Below are 11,890 nucleotides of genomic sequence, written 5' to 3' on the forward strand. Positions count from 1 at the left end.
GCACACATACAAACCCTAATGTGGACAGACAGAGGTCCACGAGGCACCCACCAACAGATGGGTGCAAAGCTGGGGCTACCCCCAGACCCGGGAGTGTTCGAGGGGCAGGTGGGCAGAGCAAGCCCCAGAGCATCTCCAAAAGCCAGCTGAGTCAGGGGAAGCAGCCAGGATGTATCAGACCTATATGGGGGTGTAGGAGCAGAGCCCAGGCGGGGGAACAATTTTGAGGCTTCTGGGAGATTGGGGGTGGATGTGCAAAGGAGGATGGAGGTGCTTTTGAGAGCTCTGGGAGCAGAACTGCAGGAAAGGCTGGAGGCCTGTAGTGTGAGCTGGAAGGGACAGAGGGTCCTGTGGAGCAAGAGCCAGATGCTGCCCGGCTTTGGAGGCACCAGGATGCTTTGCCAGGGTCCAGGAGCTGCTCTGGCACAGCCATCCCAAAGTCAAGAACCCCAGTTCCCGCAGTTGGAGATAAGTGTGATGGGGAAGACCTCAGGAGCCCCCATACCAGAACAGCCCTTAGGTGCTCCTAAGCCAGGACCCTGATATCAGCTTCCAAACACACAATGTAAGCCCAGCTGTCGGCACCAAGAGGCACAGCCTGTAGCCGTGTTGGCACCGTGCGCTGCAGAGAGCAGTCGTTGCTCCAAGTTGTACCAAGATGGGGGGCTGCAACCTTCTGAATCCCACTGCCAGCCAGTGCCCCTGCTGACTTGACAGGCCATTGAGACCTGGGAATAGTTCCTCATTTATGCAAGCCCTTGGGAACCAGTGCTGCTTCCCTCTCTCATTGCTGGGCCTGTTTTATTACCGAACTTTGCCTCCACTTGGAGAATTTAAAATTTAATTGAGTTTTTTGTAGTAATGACATTTCCTTTCACATGCTCCATTGAACCTCTGTTTTTTCACAGCTTATGTAACAGTGGGCAGATGGGAAGGCAGGTAATAGTATGCAGCCACTGCTGGATCCAGCCGAGGGTTGCTCTCCTTCCCTGGGTGGGTGCACATCAGTGGAGAAGGGATTTGCCAAAGCCCAGCACCGCTCCTGACTTTGCTGCAAGTGGCAGGCTCATACAGGCATTGAGCGAGGTGGGCTCTGATACAGAGCTGGGAAGGATGGATCTGAGTCAGCACCCAGGAGAAGCAGCTCTCAGCATACCTTGTGGGAGCAGAGCTTGGGGTGACACTGCTTGGCAGGCAGGTGCAAGGTCTGGGAGGACAGTGGCCATACCAACTCTCCCCCTGTTGCTGACTGAGGCAGCGGGAGGGAATTTGAAGAAATCCCCAATGTAGATGCAGCCCTCAGGGATGAAATCAGAGTGTGTACGGACACTTCAGCTACCTTTATTTTAATCATTGACAGCTTAAAATAAGAACTCCTTAATTAGAAACATTCCCTTAATTGAATTGTAATCAAGCTTTTAGTGCTGGCTAGCCATGTGATCTATTAACACCCACCTCTTTCCAAGCATTGCCTAGTTACACCTCTTCTTATGGAGTAATTTTTATTAGGGAGCCTGGGCCAGGGGCTGCTGATTTTGGCTATGTATGTAGCAGCCAGGACTGCTGGGACCCTGTCTCCATCAGAGATGTCAGTGCTCCAGTGGCGCAACAGGTAACTTCTGCCCCGGTGTCTGAGAAAGGAAGTTGTTATATATAACACAAGCAGCAGGATCCCAACTAGAGAGAGGCCAGGATTGGGTTGGAGAGGGAATAAATTTGAGGGACAAGCAGAATCCATGCTCACAAACTCCGCTGGGCCATCTCCATTCCTCTCCAGTGATCAAAGTGGTGGGCAGTTGCACCACCTTTTTTCCTCTGTGTACCTCTCCAAAGATGAACACCCCCTCAGGTTAGCACTATAATAGATGCCACAACACAGCAACCAAGGTACACTAAGACTCTGTTCAGACAGCAGCACCTGGAAGGCTGTCTAAGCTCCCAGACCCAGCGGTGAGACGCAGCTCACACATTCAAAACAACATTCCCAGATGAGGCTCCAAGAGGCCTCACCTCATCCTGTCTCCCTAGTTTGCCTGGAAGGGATCTTTGTGTAAGAGCATGGAAGGGAGTCCAAGCCCCTCAGCTCAGCAACTGGGAGCCCTGCACCTGGGACACCTCATGTCTACTTTTCACAGGGTTCAGACATGGTCAAAGCACCCCTAGATGATACAGGGAGTGCTGCTGCTGAAGCCAGGCAAGAAGAAGATGGGCTACATTTGGCTGCTGTCCTATTCACATGCAAAGGTCCTTGGGCTGTCCCCAGCGCTCCCGCTGCAGCGCTGTAGAGGAAACCCATGGCAATGTGTCTTGAGGTGAATCCTGTGGGCTGGTGTATCCAAGGGGACTATACCTCACTGGGCACCCAGCCAGCCTCTCTACTTCCCATCATGTCATTCCTTGGGCAGGAAAGGAAAAGAAGGGCTAGAGTTGTGCTGTTTATTCCCAGGGTCACGGCTGGGTGGCCTTCCAGAGTCACAGTATATGATATTCATAGCACCTAGTAAAACTCATGGGAAAGCTGAGCTCCAGTGACCTAGCAGACCTCAGAGAACTGCCAGGTCACATTTGGCAGCTCTGCCTGATCAACAAAGAGCAGAATCCCATTTCACTCACTCTCTGGAGAAGGACACACTGCTTTGAAGACTAAGGTCACTTGGCCACAGAGACACTTGAGTGTGCTACGGAAGTGTGAGCAATCGGGGAAAGAGCAGACAAAACTTTTACACTGTGCTGAAGTTCTACTTGTCCAAGGGCAGTGAAAGTAAGAAAATAAGAGAAATGAGAACAAATACATTGCCACGTGCAATTCAAGAGCAAAGGTACCTGAGGAGGAAGGTACCTGTGGCTTGACACATGCAGCAGGGCTGACAGAGTTCCTCAAAGCATTGACTCACAACTCATTCAGAACATGCAGCCCCCACTCCAAAAACAACATTTGATGTTCATAGGGTCTCTTTTACACAACATATACTCTAGTTTCCCAGTACTTCCCAAATAATAATAGATTTACAGTACTCATACAGAGCAAGATAGAAGCATTTTAGAGAAGATCCAGCATTCCTGGAGGGAAGGTCAAATGCATCCTGAAAGGTGGGGATGCTGATCTAAGCACTTTACCAGAGTGCTCTGCAGTTCAAAGCGTTTTCTAGAGTCAGGTGCAAGTCCCCCTTCACATGCAACAGGGAGCAATAAATACTCCTGCAAATGAGACATCAGGATCCCAGGATAGCACAAGGCTAAAAACAGAGCAAAATGCCAAAATAAATAGAAGATAACTAATACCTACCTCTGAAAAGATTGCTGTGAGTGACTCGCTCAGCATCAGGTAGGAAATCCGCAGCAGGGGCAAGGATCCAGGCCAGCACACAACTGCCTCAGCAATGAGTCACTCCTCTCTCTTCACGCTTTTGTGAAAAAAAAACCCGAAATGAAACAACACAACAACAAAAAGAAGAGATGATGATGAGTCCCTGCAAAGAGCCTTCTTCGTGACACAGCCCAGACTCATCCAGAACACCATCTAACCTGTGTGCTGCAGGTGTCTTGTGGAAGATAAATCTGTGGCCACATAATTAGAGACTCAACTGTAATTCATATGCACGAGGACATTGAAGGGCAGTTGTACAGCCAGCCTTGGTGCTGACATTTCTCAGTGATGAGAAATGTGTATTCTGATATAACAGCGAGCAGCAACTGCCTGTTGTCCTCAGCAAGGTGCAGGACTAGCAAGAGGTGACATGTGCTGTCAGGTAGCATTTGGGGTAATGGCACAGGAACAGTAAGAGCTGTGAGGAAGACTTGGGAGAAGACCCTTGTTTGGATACTGGAGAAGTCTCCAGTCCCAGAAACACAAGCTGATATGGCTGTCCTCCCTTGTTCCCTTGTCCCCTCCATGCTTTCCCACTTTCAGTTTCCCTTCTTGTAAGGAAGCCCTGGGCTCTGGGCTCAGCCACTGTCCCCTTCCAGGTCCTCCTCACCTGCCCTTCACTGTTCCTTCTCCTGCTGTATTCCCAGGCCCAGTATCCTGCCCAGACAGTACCAGGCTGGCTCAGCTGCATGTCGTTGGCCACTCAGCCCCAGCCTTCCCACCACATGCTGTCCTGCTCCACACAAGCTGCTCCCTATTGCCTAAGCCTTCCTTTGCAGTTGGATGGATGATGGGAGCACTGCTCCATCATCTGTCACTAGAAACTCCCACCACCCAGGCCGATGGGCTGAGCTCCTCCCATCCCCTCTCCCCATCCCACTGACAATCACCCCTCCTTTGCTCTTCCCATTCCCCATCTCACTGCCCCAGCCAGCCCTGCTTTCTGCTTCCAGTCATCCTGGTCAGCCGTCCCAAGTCACTCCACCAGCTATCAGGCAATAGCCCCTTTCCCAAACAGACCCAGCATTTCCCTGCAGCTCGTGGTCTCATCTGCCTCCCAGTCTCATTTGCTTTCCCCCAGATGTTTGGTTCTCTCCCTTGAGTTTCATCCCTTCTGTATTCAAATCAGGGAGTTTTCTCCACCAGGCTTCCCATAAGGCAAAAGAGAGGTGGCTGGGAACATGGGGCAGAGGAAAGCACTGAGAGATTCAAACAGAGCATGACACATAACAGCAGGTTGCAGGTCTAGAAGGGAGAGCCCTCCCAGTTTCCTCCTGTGGTGCTCCACCCTGGGAAAGCCCATATGCTGTCATGACAGCCTCAGCAACCAAAAAGGTTGGGCAGGTTAGTAGAGGTTGCAAAGTTTGTAGCTGTGAAGCTGTGACGAGTCTTCTTTCCATGTTTAACAAAACCATGTAATTTGTCCATGCTGGTGGGGGAGAGTAGTAGTGTTTCATGGAGCTGGCAAAACACAGCCTCTGTGACACAAAACCTGACATCCTGCCCAAGGCCAAGCCCTTGCTTGAAAGCCCGTAAGTTCCACAGCTTTTGTCCCCTGGGCCATATATATATATCCTCTAGCCCAGGAAAACTAGTCGTGGGTCCCCATTTTAAAAAATAACTAAATAAATATGCCCTATTCCAGCCGAGACAATCGCTTTCTATGGAAAATTTCTGCTCCAGTGGTGAAACTTTGACAAAGTTATAAGCAAGTGAAAACAGGGTCTTGAAAGGGGAAGTGTTGACAACCTTAATAATAGGAGCTATTCCTGGCCACACCTGTAATTAAGTGCATTTATTGCTTTTTTCCATATATGCCTTGCCTTTTTTATCCTCGTGGTATTCCCAGCCTCTGTCAGTTTGCAACTGGCTCTCTTTATTACACCCCTGCTGGCTTGCTTTGGTAAAAGGAAAAAAAAAAATAGGCGGATCTAATGGGGAAAAGAAACAAATAAACAGGAATATTTAGGTGCATTCTCAGAGCTGTGTCAGGTCAGGGCAGATGTATCAGAGAACCACAAGACAGGGCCAAGGTTCTTTGGGAGGAGCTGGACTCAGGGCTGAATCAGCAGGATCTTACTTGAAGATGTGTAACCTCGTTCCTGCTCTCCTGTACGTTGAGCACTCCCTGGGCACCAAGGCACCCAAGTGCCTGCAGGGTCTGGGAAGATGAAGGGTCACAGGGGAGGCACCATGCCTGCCTTGCCAAGTCTTATGGATTCCTCCTCACCCTGAAAGCAGCACATCTCCCTTTAAAATACTCAATGTTTGGTTTTGGGTTTGGGGTTTTTTTTGAGATAAAGAGATGAACTGGCCCCTCTCTCTGTTTGGCTTTTGCCCCATGGCCTCATCCTGTGGCAGAGCATCAGCTGAGGCAGCCATGTCCTATCTTCCTGAAGGGGTGGAAGCAGGCTGCTCTGCACCCTTCTCCCTTCCTGCAAGGCACTGGGGGCAGCCTTTGGCGGCAGTGTAAACTCAAAGCCTTTAGTGAGAGGTTGTGATGCCCAAGGAGAAGATCACAGCCTTGGGGCTCAGAGACACAGCCCTCTCTCTGTCTCTGTTAGGAACAGTAAGAGTAAAGTAATGGAGAACTAAGAAGCTACATTCATCCCTTTAGGGAGCTCTGCAGGTCAGGCCAAATGAAATACAGGACTGCTCAGGTGGGAGGCAATGCAGCTGTGAAGTGATTTGTGTTTGGGAGGCTGCTTGGAGGAGAGGCTGGGTACAGAAGTATGGATCAGACAAGGTCCCCCATTCTTCTCAAAGGCCTAAATACTGATCCTGAGAGCTACAAGCTGGTCAGACTCATTTGAGCCTTGGAGTGGGTCCTCTTGAAACATATTTCTGAGCACATGAAGAATAAGAAGGTGACTTGCAACTGCCAGTGTGAATTTACCAATTTACTGAACAACCCAATCACCTTCTTTGATAAAAAGACTGGATTTATGGGTGAGGGGAGAATAGTGGAAATCATTTATCTCCAGTTCAGCCAGGCTTTCAACACTGTCTCCCAATGTTCTGATATCCAAGTAAAGGTGGTATTGTCTCAACAGGTGGACAAGCAGATGGACACAAAAAATATTTATCTGGTCAGGCACAGGGAGTAGTTAATTGTTAATGGGTTATCCTCTCCCAAGAGGCTGGTACCAAGTGGGATGCCTCAGGGGGTGTACTGGGACCTCTCCTGTTTAACATGGTTATTGATGACCTGGAAAACGTGATGGGGTGCACTTCCACCAAACTTTCAGGTTGTTGAATTGGAGGGGAAACAAATCACCATGACTGAGGGAAGGACTGCCCTCAGAGGGCCGTAAGCATGCTGGAGGGATGGGCCTGCAGGAACACTGGGAGTTCAGCAAGGGCAAATGCACAGCCTTGAACCTGGCAAGGAAGAGGCTCTGGCAACGATTTGGGCTGGGGAGCTGATAGATGCAGAGCAGCTGTTTGGGAAAGGACCTGTGAGTCTTGGTAAAATACAGAGCCAAGCTCTTCACAGTGGTGCTTGGTGGGAGGATGAGAGACAAGGAACATAAGTTGAAAGAAGAGATGTCCAGCATGAATACAAAGAAGATTTTTCTGTCCTCAAAGGCAGTCAAGTGTGGGAAAAAGTTGCCCAGAAAGGCTGTACAGTCTCCATCCTAGTAGTTTATAAGATCAAATAAAGCTCCCAGCAACCTCATTTGACCTCTTTGCTGACCCTGCTTTGAGCAGGAAACCAGACTAGAGCTGTCCCGGGGTCTCTTTCAAACTGAATTATCCTTCAATGCTGTGATGCCCAGGGCCCCATTTGTGTGTAGCGTGTGTGTCTGGCAAGTGCCAGGTGTGTAGGTGCTACACACACGTGTGTCCGTGGCAGGGGTGAGCTGCGAGCCTGATTCCCGTGCGAAGGGAGCGGCTCCAGGGAGACAAGGCATCCCGCAGGTATGATGGGCGGTGGGTGAGGAGCACAGCGTGGCAGGGGAGCTGTAGCTCCAAATACCTGTGACAACTGTGCCAGTTTTGTGCACGCCGGGGAGCTCGCTGAGCATCACAGCAGCAAAGTGAGCTGGCAAGGAGCCTGTGGTGTCAGCGTGCGGGGGGACTGTGCGTGTGTGTGCCAGGGGAGGGAGCGTGTGGCCGTAGTGGTGAAATGTGCGTGCAGCACACGCAGCAGGCACTGCGGGCAGCGGGCAGCGGTGTCTGTGGGGGCTCGTTGTTCACAGCAGCACAAACCGGCCGTAGTTACAAAGCCTCCCATGTACGAGCATCTCCCAGGCGGGCTCTGGGGCTGAGGGGACGGGACGGAACGCAGGCGGTTATGAAAGCAGCTGGCCCAGTCAGAATAATTCGCGTACTGCTGTGGGAGGGACAGGAGAGATAAACAATGCACTGGAAGGCGGGAGGGCAGGGAGAATGGCTTAAAATTCATCTTCCCGACATGCCCTGGTGGATTAGTTCAGCATCTCAGCGCAGCTCCTCTTTAATTCTTATGCAAGGGGTTTCTCTGGAAGGGACAGTGTGTCCTCGCCAGCTGAACACAAGGCACAGGGCACCGATTAACAAAAGGCCATCTCACCACCCGTCCCACACAGCGAAGGGCGAGAGGCAGCTGGGACTCATTCCCTGTGAGGACTGAGGTTGTGTATTTTTGTTTCTGCCCTGCATCATGCTGTTGCTCATCAGGGACTGCAAGACTTGCTCATCTGAGCCTCCCATGGCCTCCTATTCACTTCTAGAAGGTGATGATTTGTGTCAGTAAGGCCTGCCTCGAGTAGGCTATTTTTGGGAAAGATCTGAGGCCCAGTGGCTCCCAGTTCCTGCATCTGGATGTCTAGAGGCCAGGGGTATCTGAGCTGGGAATAAGCACAGCATCTGGTCTGGGAATAAGCACAGCATCTGGAATTGTAGGCAGCGGTACAAAGGTGATGGGTGTTGTGTGTGTACCCAGGGAAGTGCGATGTCCTGGCAACAGCTTTGCTGCAGCTGCAGACACAGGATAGGCAGAGACAGTCTAGGAACTGCTCCTGGTTCATTTATCACTTGCAATGTCCTTCTTCAGCTGTACAGGGAGGTGACAGATTAAACCCACAGTGGAAGGTTCAATCTGTCCTTTGGCCACTGATTGCTTCATGATCTTGGGAAAGTCACTTTGCCTTGCTGTCAGCTGCTTCTGTCTCCCTTTGCTTGCTTTCTCTCTGAGAACAGAAGCTGTCCGTTCTCTTGTGACTGTAGCAACAAGCAAAATGGAGCCACTGAAGACATGAGGACTCTGGAGGCTTCTCCGTGGGACAAATCATCAAATTATTACAAGGATTCAGAAAATCCCACGCTTTTCACAAATGGCCCTTGCATTTTAACAGTTGACAATGCATTTTGAGCTCGTGAGACCATCTGACCACTGCAGGAGAGCTGTCTCAAACAGAGCAGCAGGGAACATGCAGCTTCATCTGGCCAGGACAGCTCTACCAAGACACCTTGTACCTCCTCTGCAGCAACCACTGGCAGCTGCTCTCAGCCTGACTAGCCTCCTCCACTGACCTCAGACTGCTCTGTCCCTTTGGCACCCACTGGCTTGCTGAGCACTGCTGGCTCCTTGGACACTCTAGGGCACCCCGGGTGCAGCCAGTCACCCCATGTGTGCAGCTCTGTGCTCCAGAGCTGGCTTACATCACAGCTCTTCCCTGCTTTTCCTACAGCCTCACACGACACTGGAGAGGTCACATAAGTTTCTCTATTCAAGGCAGCCTCCTTGCTAGTGAGCACAACACTGTATCTCAGAAAACAAAAGGCACATGGTGTAACCCAGCAGCCTGGAGCTAAATGATGGCTCCACTCTGCTTACATTGAGTCAGATCATTCTGTGTGGTACCAAGTGTTCTGCTATAGGTATGCACTGCCTGTCATGTGCTCGCACCCACTCTCCTACTGATTCATTACCTTATTCCTGAGAGAAGCATGTGGAGACTGCAGGTCATGTTATAAATACCTTCAAAGTCTTCTCTGGAGTTCCTGCACCAGCTCGTCCTCCTCTGTTCCATACCCCAGAAGTGGTGCTCAGGCCTGTGCCCGGCCCCCAGTAGACACACAGAGGCTGTTGCTGGGTGAGCACCTAATCACCTGTCAGGAGCAATTTCAAGCTCCTTATTCTCTCAATTGTGCAGCTTCTGTAACAAGGCTTTGTGCTCTACAGGCCCTCAGCTGACTCTTTCAGTGACTGGGACATTCAAGCAACTCTATCAAAGCACTACAGCCAGGCACCCAAATATTGCCAGGTCCCAGGTTTCAAGACTTGCTATTTCAAATCTGGGGCCAGCACCAAAATAATCCTGCTAATTTCAGAGGCCAAAAAAAACTTTTTAAGCTCAAATATCTTGTGTCACACAGACTATTTCAGGATAGTGTTTGTGTCCATCCTGAATTTCTTCACAGGCATCAGGGTGATGCCTGGAGTGGCTACCTAAAAACAGAGGCTAGACAAAATAAGAGAATAAAAGTAGGTATTTATTTGAAGGTTAGAACCTAAGGCATCATTTGCAGTGGAACCACATTGCTCCACTTTACCTCTTCCCAGGCTGACCTGACGTCGACAGCGAGTCGCTTGGGATCCATGTGCTCAGGCTGCCCAGAAAGCAGAGACATTGCCCACACTAAATGCTCCCTTCTGGAGGGGACGTGGTCAAAGGTAAGCATTACATGGGCAGCCCACTGACTGCTCTGCTGGTGTCGCTTTTCTTGGGAACTGGAAGAAGCCCAAGACCAGAGCCTTCTTACAGTTTGCAAGCCAGGCTGTCTTTATCTCTTGTCCCAAGGGGATACAAAATGGTTGTTTGCCTGAAGAGCTCTCAGGGCATTGCAAGCCTTCTTCCTGACAGCCCTCATGCTGATGAGGACACCACTTCCATGCAGTTTCACTGCCCCTCTCCCACCATTGGAGCGTGCTGGCCTCCCACCTGTGGCATGGGAGAGGCAGCAGCACCATGCTACAGCCATAGGTTGTACATGTCCCATCGAGGGACTGAATAATCGGAAGAAAGAGAGCAAATTTCGTACACTGAGCACGTGCAACCAGGCAGAGCTGAGAAAGAACTGAAGGACAAGCAGACAGCAAGGCAGCAACCAGAAGGACCTGACTCTGAAAAAGGTCATCTCTGCCTAACTTCCCAGAACTGGCATGGCTTTGCAGATTTCTCCCCAAGAAGAAGTCAAAATGGTAGCACATATCTGAGCTGTTTCCAGAGTCAGTGTCCACTCTGAAAACCGTGGCCTGGCTGTCAGGAGGGCTGACCTTTATTGCAGCGTTGGTGGTGGATGCTGGTACTTTCAGAGCCTACTTTCATTCCAGATCAAACATTTTCTCCCCCAAACCCCAGCTGTGCCCCATGGCAGTGGCTGGAGAGTTGGCCTCAGCCCCAGCCCAGCCCCACAGGGTCCCACCAGCACTGGGGCCAGAAGCAGCACTGGGTGAGCCTGGGGAGTCAGGAGCTGCAAGGATGCTGGGACCTGTGGGGATGAGCACAAGTCTTATGAGGAGCATCTGAGGGAGTCAGGGTTGTTTAGCCTTGGAGAGAAGGAGGCTCTAGGGTGACCTTATCACTCTCTACACTTACCTAAAAGGAGGTTGTAGTGGCGGGGGGGGGGGGGGGGGGGGGAGGGGGTGGCTATTTTTCCCGAGTAACAAGCAATAGGACAAGAGGAAATGGCCTCAAGTTGCACCAGGGAAGGTTTGGTTTGGATATCAGGAAAATTTTCTTCACTGAAACTGTTGTCAAGCACCGGAACAGGCTTTTCAGGGAAGTGGAGAAGCCACCACCCCCAGAAGTGTTTAAAAGATGTGTAGATATGGTGCTTAGGGACATGGTTTAGTAGTGGACGTGGCAGTGCCGGTTTAAGGGCTCTGGTGACCTCAGAGGTCTTTTCCAGCCTGGGAGATTCTATGATTCTGCGACGGCAGGACCCGCGGGGATGCCAGCCTTGCTTCCATCTCTAGATGGTGCTCTGAGGCCGGGCAATGGTCGGGCTTGCCCAGTCTCGCCGCGCCACTCAGCCTCCGTGCGCCCGTCCTGCCGGCGGGAGCTCACCGGGGCTGGGAAGGGCAGGACCCCCGCCCCGCGGACCACGGCAGGAGGAGAAGCCTGTGCAGCCCTTCCGAGAACTGGCTGCCATCTCCTCTCCTGCTGCTGTGGCATCCCCCGGCGGTGGGATCCCGTGCCGCAGGCAGCTGCGAACAGAGCCTGCCTCCCCTGCCTCCCCATCCTCTGCTGTCCCCCTCTCTCCGCCCCAGCGAGGCTGCCCCAGCTGCCCTACACCACCCCACGTTTGCCGCACCCCAGCAGGCTGCATTCCCTCCTGTCTCCCTCCTGCGCATGCAGCAACAGCCCATCCCAGTTCTGCGGATTTAGCACGGGGCCGGGCCCTGCGGGGTTTTCCAATAATGATGCTCCATTAGGGTCCAGCTCTGCTTTTACCACGGGCAATGCCAAAGTCCCATTGACTTCGCGGGAGCAAGCCCTTAATGGTCTGGGAAGATAAGACTTTTTTTGTTGT

This window comes from Coloeus monedula (genome assembly GCF_965178545.1).
Source record: "Coloeus monedula genome assembly, chromosome: 4".
Lineage (NCBI taxonomy): Eukaryota > Metazoa > Chordata > Aves > Passeriformes > Corvidae > Coloeus > Coloeus monedula.